At 44.8% G+C, this 13,312-nt stretch overlaps 1 protein-coding gene across 2 annotated transcripts in view; it reads left to right on the plus strand.

Moving 5' to 3' along the window:
• Positions 1 to 13,312, plus strand: part of N (neurogenic locus Notch protein) — a 386,036-nt gene that overhangs the window by 188,309 nt on the left and 184,415 nt on the right. The window lies entirely within an intron of this gene.

Here is a 13,312-nt window from a genome sequence, read left to right on the forward strand (position 1 = left end):
TGGAAGATTCATAGACGTTCTTTCTTTGTTAAATTATTTTATTCTGTTGAAACTAATAGAACAGTAGTTGTAATTTTTTTTTTAAATGTCTTTGTTGTTCTGTATATGATCTTCACAGTTCTGTCACAGATATATAAAATCCAGAGTCTAGTTAAGTCTTTTAATCTAATAAAAAATGTGCGCAATAAACAGGAAATGCAGACATTTATCTCTGACTCGGATAATTTTAATGAAACGAGAATAATATAATCAAATTGTTGAATCCTTCTGATAGTGTCACTATTGCCTATCAACTATTCATTGTCGTTATAAATGCATAGAATCCTCAGTCTAGTTACGAGTTCTAATGTAGCGTAATGATTCTTTCGCAAATATAGTAGTCTCTAAGATGTTCTTTAGTTCATAAGCAACAATAGCAGGCTATCTGCTAGAATTCGACGTGTTTATAAAAATCGCCTATCGTTCCGAAACAATTCATTAAGGCAATGTCTCTTCCAAGTATCGTAAAATTCTTCAGTAACAAGAAAGACTGGTTTTCTCGAAGCGATCGACAGGGCGATCGTTCAACAAGTATTAGCGAAACAGCGCAATGCGAGCGAGAACAAAGGGTGGTCGATTAGGGGTGCATCTCGGAATTTCAGCGGAGGAGGCATCTTTTCGAAGAAGCCTGGTTCCACTCTGTTTACCGCGGGAAGAAAGTTCTCGCGTTTGCCCGTTGCGCAACCTTGTCCCGGCAATGAACGAAGGAGAGCCCGTGGTAGCTAGAGGAGGGAGACAAAAGAACGTCCGCGGTGCAATGATTAGTCGGCGCAACAGGTACAACTTAAGCCAGGGGTGGTGGCCATTTGCGTCTGTGTGTGCACGGTGGATGGTTAATGTAAAGCCTAGGGTCAGCCTAGCGTGGCCTCCTCGGTGCTCGGATCACAATGCGTGGTCCTGTCGTTCCCAGGCGGACCACAACCATGGCGACCCCACCTTCTTTCGCTTCTTCCACGCCGCGCCGACCTTCCGTCTTTCACGCCGCTCTGCCTTCGGTCGCGCGCCTTTTCCCGTTAAAGAAGCGCCCCCTCCGACTTTTCCACTGGCTTGCTCCGGTCGATGAGTATCCGTCCGTGGACGTCTGACACGGTTCACACTATCAGCTCTCCGCTCGATGTCTGAATAAGTAGGCTTGTTCGGTTCAGGGGGTAATGCGGTGTAACGTCTTCGCGATAAGCGTTCCTCTTTTTTACCCCTGCGGTTTCTCACAGCTTGGAATTATGCTTCCCGGGGCTTATTCAAATTTCGGAAAATTGCAAACGAAGTCGACTGTTAAACATAATTTTCATGCAGAATGAAAATTCACTGCATTAATTGCGATACACAGGAGCTACAGAAATTTATTTCTTTTCTGAAAAATTGTATCCGGCATCCATTTATAATTGTAATAAGCTTCAACTCATACTACTATCAACTTATATCGTACCTATCTATTTTCATAATAAATTTATAAAAGTCCGGTCGTTATTAATCAGTGGACTGCGAATGTTTATGTACAATAAAAATTTTCCAAATTTGCTGCAGGGTATATCAGATAAAAATTTGATCTTTCATTTAATAATTTTGACAAGTTGTACATAATATAAAAATATTTCCAACTTCACATGTAAAAATATTCTTCGTAATCTTTGACAAAAGTGCATAAAATCCGCAATCTAGTAATCAGCTGTAATAATCTTCTCATCCTACCTACCAAGAGATATTTTCACTTTTGTAACCTCTAATCTTGCTTATCTTCCTTAAAAACATGCTCGATATTTTTCGCGCTATTACACGGTCAATTTGTATCGAGAACTCCTATCCATGCGTGCACATTTCGAGTTCCAAAGTCGCTGTACCCGTTCTCGCACACTCGGCGTTGCACCGTAATGGCACGGGTTCACGAAGAAGGGTTCTGAATAATGCAAGTCCGTGCACCGCCCAATTACAGGCAGAGAAGAATCACTCTAGCATCGCCATCCTCGCATTACAGTAAGTTCCTCTAATTTCGGCGATCAATGGCTGCCGCTGCGAGACGAAACGAAACGAAATGAAAGGAAGCCACCTTGTCTCGAAGCCGCGATTACCTAGGGTCCGCGTGTGCTCATGAATTTTACGGCCATGCCATTGGTACAAATAACCACGTTATGTCGCGCTCGCGTTAGGTCGATTTAAAGTCGTGGAGGGCAGGTACGGCGGAGAGAGACGAGGCTTGGATCCATGCGTCGCGCGTTTTATCCCGATCTTCCTCCGGGCGGTTTTCGTTTAACGAGGCCGGCCGTCGAATTGTCTGCAATTACCTTGTTTCTGCTCCGGGCGACGCTTTCTTCGTGGCACGCTGCTGCCAGAGACCGTTCTGGAGTCCGTTCTTTGCGGTCTCGCGATGCACAGTGGTCGATTTTCATTGAAAATGAGACTAAAATATGCGAGAAGATCGTTTTAGAAGTGAAAAGTTGTTACACGATTTGATTCATTATTGTCTGATACGCATGATTATTAGTTTTTCTACCTTTATTTTCACTAATAATCTAGAAGATTGAAACAATTCAAAATAATTTAGGATTGCCATGTTCCTTCTTGTAGTACATAATGTGGCACTTTCTACTGCAATCACAGAATCTAAGAATGGCTGCGGATTCTTGCTCTGATATCGAGCCGCATGAGTATATCAGTGAAAAATGAAGTAGAAGTCGGTAACGACATAATGTCATTACTTGACAGAAATGATACGCGGATTTACGAAGACGTTTCGTATTATTATCTGTCAATAAGCAAGTTTTCAAGTCGTAATAAGTTTTGTCCCGTTTTCGTCTCCAGCGCGATGCGTCCGGCCGTAGCCACTGAAAATCAAAACGCATAAAAGACGTATCTCGATCACGTGCTCCTAATGGCCATCTGTGCTTCGAGAGCAACGTCCCGGTTGTTCCTTATACAGAGTCCCGGACGAGGGACGAGGCCATAACTATTCCGGAATCCAAGCGTTACGGGGAATCGTTGGGACTCATCTCGACGAGTTTATCCATCGATTGTTTGACGTTATTGCTGTAGCGCGTCCTTTTTTTCGTCCTCGATACGTGTACCGGTTGTCCTCTCGTATAAATTCTCGGCCCGAGTTATTATCCGCGGCTTCGAAATTTATTCGTCTGACTAGACGTAATCGCGCCGGTGATTTTCATTTTGCTCCTTTTTCCCGCTGAGAGAGGAATAGAAGGTATTATAGAAAATCGCTTTCTGCGACGTAAATTCTGTTGGTTTTGTTTCAAGATTTAAAGCGTTGATATACTAGGGCGTAGAATTTGTCTCGATAATATTATCAAGTGAAATATTTGTATGAAGAATTTAAAAAATCGACGAGTCTAACGTTACTCTATAATATCTTTAAATTCTTCTTGACACTATTTCTACCGAAGGTATCGAAAACGGTCTTTAACAATTTCTACTTAACATTATTTTGTAACGCAATATTTGGGTTACCAAAGAAACGTTTTTTTCCGAAAATAAAGGTTGAGAATTTCATTTTTTTCCAAGAATTACCTCGTTCCAGTCCGCCGAGGTATTTACAACGAGCTCGTAACTATTTCCTACGGTCCGCGCTCTCGAAGTGATTTGCTCGTGTAGTTAGTTATAATGGTTCAATTTGCAACACTAGCTTGCCTCCTCGAGCCCCTGCCCTTGCACCATGCCCGTCTCGTTTCTGCTCGTTTTTTCGACGTCGGTTTTCTTCTTCCTGATGCTTCGGAGAGCCTGTCGCGGAATAGACGTAGAAAGAGGGGGGAAGAGAGACGGGGGGGGGGGGGGGAGTAGGGAGGGCTTTTTTGCCGAACGATTATTTTCCGAAGAGGAAGAAGACCCCTTTCAGCTGTTCGGACGAGGTTGTAACTATGGGCTGGCGAGCCGCGAGACTTCTCGAGACTAGCCTCGCTTCCAGTCGATTTGGTCGCGTACCCACTACCGCCTAGTCGTAATGGTTCAATTTGCAGCATCCCGGTTTCTCGGCTCCTCCGTTCGAGGCGTGTTTCTTTCCTCTCTTTCGCGCCGAGCACGAGCCGCCTATGCACCTGATCCTCCCTCTCCGATCTCTCTTTCGCTCTTTCGTTCTCTCATTCTCTCTCCCTTACCTTCTTCCGTTCCCTACACCCTTTCGTGGCTACGTTTCCTGGCTTGTGCAACACACGCCGCGATCGGTCGTCCCTTCGCCGAGGACGACCTCGGCCGGCCACAGATTTCCCTGGTCGACGATCCGATCACGCCTCCTCCATTCCATTCCGCTAATTAGAAACTGCTCTATCGAGCGCCGGTTAAACGATTAACCGCACGCCCATAGATTAATCGGTCGCGCGAGGGAGATAGCAGATTGAACAGGGACGAAGGTGGAAGGCGGGCCTCCTCCTCCTCCTCCTCCTCCTCCTCCTTCACCTCCTCCGCTCCTCGTTTTCTAGTTCCAAGCTCGCTTCCATTTCTCGTATTACCCTCTAAATTGAATGCCAACGCGGCGGAGAGCCCGCGGGGGAGGAGAAACACGACGCTTGTCCGATCTTGATACCGTGCGCTTCAACGATTAAATCGTTTTTTTTCACCCCCCTCTTGGGCACCGAGCACGAATTCCACGGTTTTATGGAGTTGTACCCCGGGATACGTTCCAGCAGGCATCGAGCCTCGTGCATCTCGGCTCCGATTTCTCCGGGCCCGTTCCCGCCTTTTTCCGTCCGCAGTCGGTTCAATTAAAACGGTTACGATTCCGTTCCGTTCCGTGCTCGATCCGGGATCGATTTTATGGCGATCGAGAACATGGACATCCGCACGCGCTGCTCGCTCAGAGATCGCCTAGCATAGACGAACGCGCGGCTCTCCGATCGGAATTGCTGTACTGCCCGCCGCGCTGATACGCGTCTCGAGCGAGAACACCGGACGATCGGACGCGATCGAGCCGATTTATGTCAACGCGCGGATATAAAGCGCGGAGGAACGGCCGGACAAAGACGCTAGGGCTACGGTATCGAATAAATGTCCAATCGAGTAAAAGTTTATTTAGATAACGATCTATTTTATTGGAGTACGAATCCGTTCGAAACAGATTTTATTCGAGTAAGAATTATTCATTCCAATAAAAATTATTCATTCGAATAAGAATCTATTTAAATACGAAATTGTTTTATTCCAGTCAAATTTTATTTGAATAAGAGTTGTTCGTTTGAATAAATTTTTATTCGTACAGTTATTCGTATAGAAAATAATCGACTTGAGTACAAGTGATAAATTAAAGAGCAGTTTTTTTCTTCTACGTTCTACATTACTGCTATCTGCTACAAATATATTTACATTATATTAAATATAAACATATTGGTTTAAACAATTACAATTGATCGCTATTAGTGTAAGAATAAATCGTGTAAAATTGAATGCAAACATTACAATTAATTACAGTTGGGTTGAGAATCAATCGTCTATCTATAATATTTCCAGAGCTCGTTAAAATTTGTACTTCTGCGATCGTGTTAATAGAAACGAATATCATAGATAAAGAATAGTTACTCTTAGCAGTCCATCCGGTGTTCCCTCCTTGATTATCCATTTATTCGGGACACGTGTAATTTACACTGTTCCGTGGGAATCGCATACGTCTAATGAGCATCGGACACAGGCACACCGAACGCAGTCAGGGTTAACGGAGAAATCGCGTTGCGCCCGTGGCTCGCTAAACACCGTTGTCGCGGATACGAAATAATCTATCGCTATTTCCGCAACGGTACTCGAATTTTATCGGCGATCCGCATCGGTCCCTCGCGCTCGGCCTCTGCCCACGCGCCTATAATTCGCGGCTTCGTCCGCGCGAGACCAATCGAAGCGACATCCTCGTCGGGATTTATTGACACCTCCGTGTTACATTGTTCCCGCTCGTGGCCGGTTAATTAAAATCACGCCGCGCTTCTTTCACTCTCGTCTCCTCGCTCCTCTTTCTCTCTATCCCGCTCTCCTCTCGCGCGACTCGAAATCTCTCGAGTCATCTCGCCGCGTCCGGTTGCCGCCGCGACGAATAATTAATAGCCGGGAACATCTGGACACAAAGGAAGCGCTCACGACGACGTCTAACAAGTGTCCTCGCGGCGTGCCTCTATTCTCGCGCATTGTCAAGGCTCGTCTAACTCTATCCCCGACGCGCGTCGTCACTCCGTTCCCGACACTTTGCTGGCTCGTTCCTCCAGCTGCTCGCCTCCGCTTCGTAGGTGGCTAGCACGCACAAGATTGTTCGTAAGTCACCGGATACTTGGTCGTTTTTGGAAAAGTGTCTACTACTGGTAATGTCTTATTCCGAGTGTCAGCGTTGTAGCGGTATCGCATTGTGTCGGGCAAACCAGTAGCCGAACAATGTGCCTTCGGTGTAATCGTTTTATCAAGATCTGCTACGGTTGCAAAATTTAATGGAAATATTTTCTCCAAAGCAGTAGAAGCCTTGATATTAAAGTAAGGGTGTTATTGTAAATTACATTTATACAAATTACTGATCTGTTAACGTGGATCTCTTTCATTTTTATATATCTAGACAGATTTTCAAGAATTTTATGTTACTTAAGAAACATTTCTCGCAAGCAGAGATATTATCGCAAACGAAATTTATACAAATTACTTATCCATTAAATTTATCCTTGGAATTAGTCTTATTAGTGGTGAAAGTTTCAAACGTTATACTCGCCTGAGGTGAATAGAAAAATTCAAGTCATTAATTGGTGAATACTACACCCGTCTAATGTGTATACCGTTTCGTAACAACGACAAGATCAAATTTATTTGAACTTCACACGCATTCTATTATAATGCCAAAAGTTCATCAAAATGTTTCTTCTAGTAATACTTTTATAATTTCAATAGAGAAATGTCTCTGTGAGAGAAAAAGTCGACACCGAAACATTTCGATAAGTTTTGTAGTTTTAGTATTAAAAGCAAATCACTGAAAATGTTTAGCGAAGAGACACTTTCGATCGGAGCAAGCTCGGATGTCCATTGCGTTATGATGAATTAGGAAATTCTAGCTTTATTTCACGACTTGTATTTCTCGTTTTGCGCGCGTGTCTCAAGTATCCATTGGCTTGCGGGTAACGAAGTAGGTGTCCGCGATATCTTGGTGTCGTAATTGACTTTTCTGTGGCTGGAGACAAAGCTCCGGTGGCCGCTTCGCTGTATTAGTGGGTTCCGATGCAGGTGCTCGGATAGAAATTGAAATTTTGCGTGGTCGAAGGCACTTTGTCCGCTCGTCCTGATGTCTTCTGTGTCGCTGATGGTGTCCGCGTATGAAATCATCGTGGAATTTCCTTGGGTGGATGGGATGAATAGTAATGGAATCTGCGTAGTAGGTGGTACCGTCTAATGACATCGAAAATCTTGAACGTCCTGTTGCGACGGTGTATCTTCGACATTTCTGAATCCGCGAAACCGCCTCAGACCTATCGAGACCTAAAACTAACTATCGCGTGTTGCTTAGTTGTCCGTATTCACTTAGACCTTCCGTCATTTTTCATATAACGTATAGGTGTGTCGGAAAATAAATTCGCACATTATAAATGTGACGAAACTGCGATTTTCGCAATCTTAATTGTTCGTATGAGAAACGCAATAAATAAAAATTTACTTCTTCTTTTAATAATTTGAATAAACCAAGAAGAATATAACAGGAAAATTAAAAAAGTAAGCTTACCCTTTCTATCATCCAAACAAATTTACATCGCTTAGACTAGTTTCACAAAAGTTTCAAAATGTATGTTTGAACTAAAAAATCAACTCCCCCTTTCTCTGTGGAAAAATCTTCATAATTTAAAATAATCGTAAACTGCGAAATGTAAAACCGGCCATTTTGACTAGCTCGATGGGTCTAGTATTTAATAAAACACTAGCCTGTACCGGTCGTATATAATTTCATTATTTAGGCGGAAAAGATCCAGCAGTCCGTGCACCGCAAATAGAATTTCGTGTCTCAACGAGCAGATCCAATTGTTCCGATATAGATCAGACCCGGGAGAGGTAGAGCAACCTTCGCGAAGCAGCTCTGAAAAGGGCAGCCGCAGATCGCTCAGAAATTTGATAGTCCGCCGCGAGAAATACAGTTCTATTACGTTCGCGAAGTCAGGTACAGAGACTCGAATAACCGACACGAGACTTTGAACTGGAAGCTCTAGCTTGCGTAGTTCCGTGGCTCGGACTCATTTATCGTGCCCACGCCACCTTTTATGAGAACGAAATGCCACCAGTATACCGATACCCTTAGCTGGAAGCAGCCACGGACTACAACGACCGGTATCTGTCACTGTCCGGGGCCGGTGCGAGTGAACCGCGGTGATACTTGTCCTTAGGAAGCTTCTGTGACTCTTCTATTCAACCGTTTCATTCAATTATTTCGCCCGGCGAACAAAGGATTCGGAACCCTTTTTCTGCGTCGCTGTGTAAGACTTTTGTCATCTGCGATTCATTTGCGAAATCTTTAAAATAACCCTGCAACACGCATGATTACATGATCGCATTCATGGATATAATACTTATCGTATATTAGATTTTTAATTTATTTATTGTGGCGATTTATACATTATGTTATTCCATCGTTCCACCATTTTATTGTTATAAAAAAATTAAAAGATTTCACCAAACTATGGGATGGCTTGTCGAAAATTCCGCGGCATATCTTCTTTGATACTACTTCGAATTCATGTCGAATCTGACAGAACATCACGGTTGATTATTATTTGATTCGGATTTTGTCAAATCGGATGACAGATCGGTGGTCTATTTCCATAAACATATGCATGGCATAGACGACGCAGATCATCGAAATCGGCTCAACAGGGGAGTTCCTCGGAAGCGTTTCGGTCATCGTTTAATCAAGGGCACACCCTCGTGTCGCCGTTCTCGGACATATCGGCGAACAGTTGCGACCTGCGCGCGACACCGCCGCTTTCCCACGGATTTCGTCGAATCCGCACAGATGCAACTGTGAACCCTTTTCGTTTCGTATTTGGGGTCGCGAGCGCGCCTGCGGTCCTCTCCGGGGAATCGGCTGAAAATCGGGGCTGGCGGTGCATAATACCGAGTCGTAGGCCCGCTCGTAAAACGCAAGCGGCCCCATTATAGGTCCGGGGGAAGGTGAGTCGTGACAGGGCTGTATCCTCGAGTGGCACTCGACGAGGAGGCCTCTCGGAAGTCTCTCGCGGCTCTCTCTTTCTCTCTCCCCCCCCTATTCGCTCGCCGGAGAAAACGAGAAGCATCGTGGTCCCTTTTGTGTCCGGATCTCCACCGAGGAATGATAAATCCACACCCACGCGGTGTAAACCGAGCCCTGGACATCGTCGAGTAGCCATCGAGCAACAGAGAATCGGCCGCGCCCGAGCCCGAGCCCGGCCCGGCCCGGCTCGGCTCGGCTCGAGTGCGTATTTATACGCGTGTGCGCCGCTGGGATATAAATCTGGATTAATTTAATGCATCCGTTGAATCTCAATAACGATCGGCGGCGGACATGACGTGTGTTATATATGCACGTATTCGGGCGAGCCCAGCCAGCCTGATTCGATCGGCAGCGACGATAGACGCGCGCTCAAAGAAAAGAAAGCAGAAGATGCACCGCCGTAGATCGTTGCTACCGGGGAAGGAGATCATTTGTCGCGGCGAAGTCCATCGAGTTTCGTGTTGCTTCTCGTAATGGCGCGTTTCCTGTGAATCGTAATCCGTGATTACACGGTTCTCTTCTGTTTCGTACCTCGCGAAGTTAATTTCCTTTATGCTTCTGTAATTAGGTATTGCGGTACCAATCGATGGAAATCGGATCGTGTGTCGTGTATTATGGTAATGCGATATCGTCAATATTTATGTATGAAAATTGTATCTAATTGAAAGGTGCGTTGTGTCGTTCGCGAAAAATTGTTAGGACTTCGAAGGTCGCACATGACAAGAACGAAATTACTTTTCTTTCTGACCGTATCGTAGATCGTAGAATTAAAATGTAAGGCTGCAAGAGTGAACTGTTATTAGAGGATATCTCGGACAGTGATTTCAACGTGTTATATATAATTAGTAGACAGTGGATTTTATCGAGTAAAATAAAGTGAAAACTAGTAAAGTATAAAATTATATACATCGATTGCAAAATGCAGGTGCCAAGTACGATTCAATTTCTTCTTTTTGTAATTTTAATAAATTGGAAACTGTACTTTGTTAGTTTCTTCGAATCTTTTCACTGTTTTATATTTCTTGCACTCAGTTTTGCTACAAACGCATAAAAACGATAGTCTAGTAATTACACAGAAATATTGCATGACCATCCGACACAAAGCAACACGCGAGAATTGATAAAGTTCGATTCCGACGCGGACGAGCTCGTAACTCACGGTGTCCTACGAGAGGACGTCGATCTTACCTAGAGCAGATAGATAGACTTGATTGAAGGTAGCCCGAGTCGATATCAATAGGCATGAAAGATAGAAACAGTTGGCGAGTGGAGAGTAACTCGGATGTTTGGAACGAGGCCAGGCCTGGAAGCTAGAGCATAAACTGCGGGAATAGAGAACACGGGAGCTGGGACGCAAAAAAGAACGGTCTGGTTCGAGTTTGCACACGATTCGCCGGCAATGATGAAACATTCGGCCGAATCAAGCAGATGCAAAGGATTCCCTCGGCGAAACAATGGGGCCCGATCGATACAATGGGGGTGGAGCGGGGAGGCGATCTCCATAGAAAGGGGACCACACCCCGTAGAAGGAGAGCTGCGTTCGCTTTAGCGGCTCGCCTGGAAGTCGTTCGAGGGACCCACAAAGACCGTATAGAGTCATTGACTTGCTCGTAAAGCCCGTAGCGCGGTGTGCCAGTACCTTATTCTTGTTTCTCTGGCTCTTCCTCCTCTTCCTCCTCCTCCTCCCCCTCCTTCACCTCCTACTCTTAGTCTTGGAACAAGCGTCCCCCTACACCCCAACCGATTTCTTCGTCTGCTCTTTTTCCATCGGTTCTTATTCCTCGCTTTCGATACCATCTACGAACTCGGCAACCCTCTCGCGTACTCTTCATATTTTACCATTACCATATCAGGTTCTACTCTCCGAGTCTTCTTCGCCCTTCTGGCCCCCTTTCCCTCGTAGTCTATCCGGTTCCTTATTAAATATAGTTACGTAGATGCGCTCACGTACCCGAGCCACGCACCTTTGATCGCTGCCCTGATGATTTCTAGACGCTCGCCTACCCCGCGTGTCTTCCACTGTGCCCCCCCGATCAACCCAGCCTCGATTATCTTCCGCGTTTAGATATTCAATCCGCTCTCGGATACACCGGGACTATACAATGCGTGAAGCTGCAAAACAACTGCCGATGGTGCACGCATCGCGACCTCCCGGCACCTCTACGTCGATCATTCCAGTGCCTCGCTGCTGTTGTTCGCCTTCGTTCGAACGGGTCTTCGCGAACATCCGAGGTACTCGAACAGTTAGGCTATTCGTAGGTTTTTACATTAACCTGCAATTTCGTTTCGTGCGCCTGATACCTAGTGGATCAATTAATCATTCTTGTCAATTAAACGTTCGCAACACTATTATTCATACACCTGTTCGCACTTCTTCAGCTATCGTTGGACAGCAGACTTTGTGCATTTATGACAAAAATGTATAATATATTGTTGCGAAGGCTTGGGCCTCGCCTCGCCTCGCCGGTGTACTCATTCTTAACACTTTATTAGCACTCAACAAAATATACAACTCTTATAAGATTAGCTGTACAATAACAATATGTCTAGATCTGAGAGTATTATTTATATGCGTCCTCTCGCTTTGACAACTTGAGAGAATCTCGCGTCTCGCTTCTCATTAAACAATCTCGTTGGCCGGAAACCATATCGATCCGACAGCCAACTTCTCTCGATCTCCACAATCGACAGCTACCATCGTAACAATATTATATGTATATTTGTATATTATTAATAAATGCGATTGCTGTCCTGTTCCGGTTTCTTGCATTTTGTGAAGAAATTTTCTATTTTGCATGTAGACCCACAGACTAATTATCATGAAACGTTTCTATTTGTAAGATGGATCTCTTTACTGCGTAAAATAAATAGAAACTGTTAATTTAACCTTTAATTTGCGTACAAAAGAGTTCTTCGAATAAGACGATTATTTTCTAAATAAATAATAATCGTCGAACCATGTTGAGATTTCCGTGTACCAATTCATTGGATTCAACTCGGTGACGACAGGAAAGCAGACTTGTTAAGCGTAAAGCTAGAATAGATATCACCTTAAGATCATCTCCGCCGCCATTTCTGAGGAACGTACGAAGGTTAATCACTTTTCATGAAGTAGCAAAGTAGCCACACTTCCCGCTGCGCTATACGCGTACCTTGCTCTCGGCTCTGATGAGTTCCACAGCATTTCCTCTGACTAGGATTCGAGCGCGGCTAAGGTTGCAGTCTCGAACGCGCCGTCTTTTTCTTTGGAGAACGAAGGAAATTCATCTTCGTGTCGCTCGGTGACACGTATATACTTTGAATACATTAGAAAGGGACGCGGAGGCTGCAGAGCGCGAGAGAGGCCGGGGCGTTTCGCAGACTGGTCTCTCGCAGACCGCTCTTGAATTCTCACCGAGAGACCTGTCTTCCTCTGAAAGCAGCGAAAACGTGCAAAAGGGACGAGCTTGCCTCGCGCCGCGAAATATGCATACGCAACCGGCGAGAGGTGCACGCGCATCGCCGACTCCGTGTGTTGGCGGTTGGTGTGCGCGTGCACGTCGAACGCGTAAAAGTTCAGTAAACCCGGGACGGTGTGGCAAGGATGCGAGCGTTGTTTCCCGAGGTCATCCCGGTAGAAGTCGCTTGACCCTTGACTCGAGGCGCCTCTGTGTTCCCATAAAGGTGGCCACGGGGTTACTTTATGCCCCGTCCTAGCGTGTGTGTTCACCCTGGATGTATGGTGTTCGCTTGTTTCGCCGACCCTTAAGTCTTAGCGACTCTTGGCTTTTCAGCTTTCAGGATCGACGCATTCTATAAACTTCGAAACATCAAAGCCGTAGAGTACTCTTTCCTAACACTCGATAGGGTAATGGACCGGGTATAATTCACTTCGTATTAATCGATTAAAGCTTGGTAAATTTTTTTATTCAAAAGTAAACAGAATGAAGGAATAATAAAAGTTGAATTAAAAGTTGTCATATGTCTTACATAGTCAAAACCTTAATTTCTTAAGGCCTATAAAATACAGAAACTAAACTTTTAAATTTCTGATATCAGGTTTGATGTGTCTTTGCGTTGATAGTGGCTCATTAACGCACAGAAAATAAC

Source organism: Augochlora pura, chromosome 8 (genome assembly GCF_028453695.1).
Source record: "Augochlora pura isolate Apur16 chromosome 8, APUR_v2.2.1, whole genome shotgun sequence".
In the NCBI taxonomy this organism is placed as follows: Eukaryota; Metazoa; Arthropoda; class Insecta; order Hymenoptera; family Halictidae; genus Augochlora; species Augochlora pura.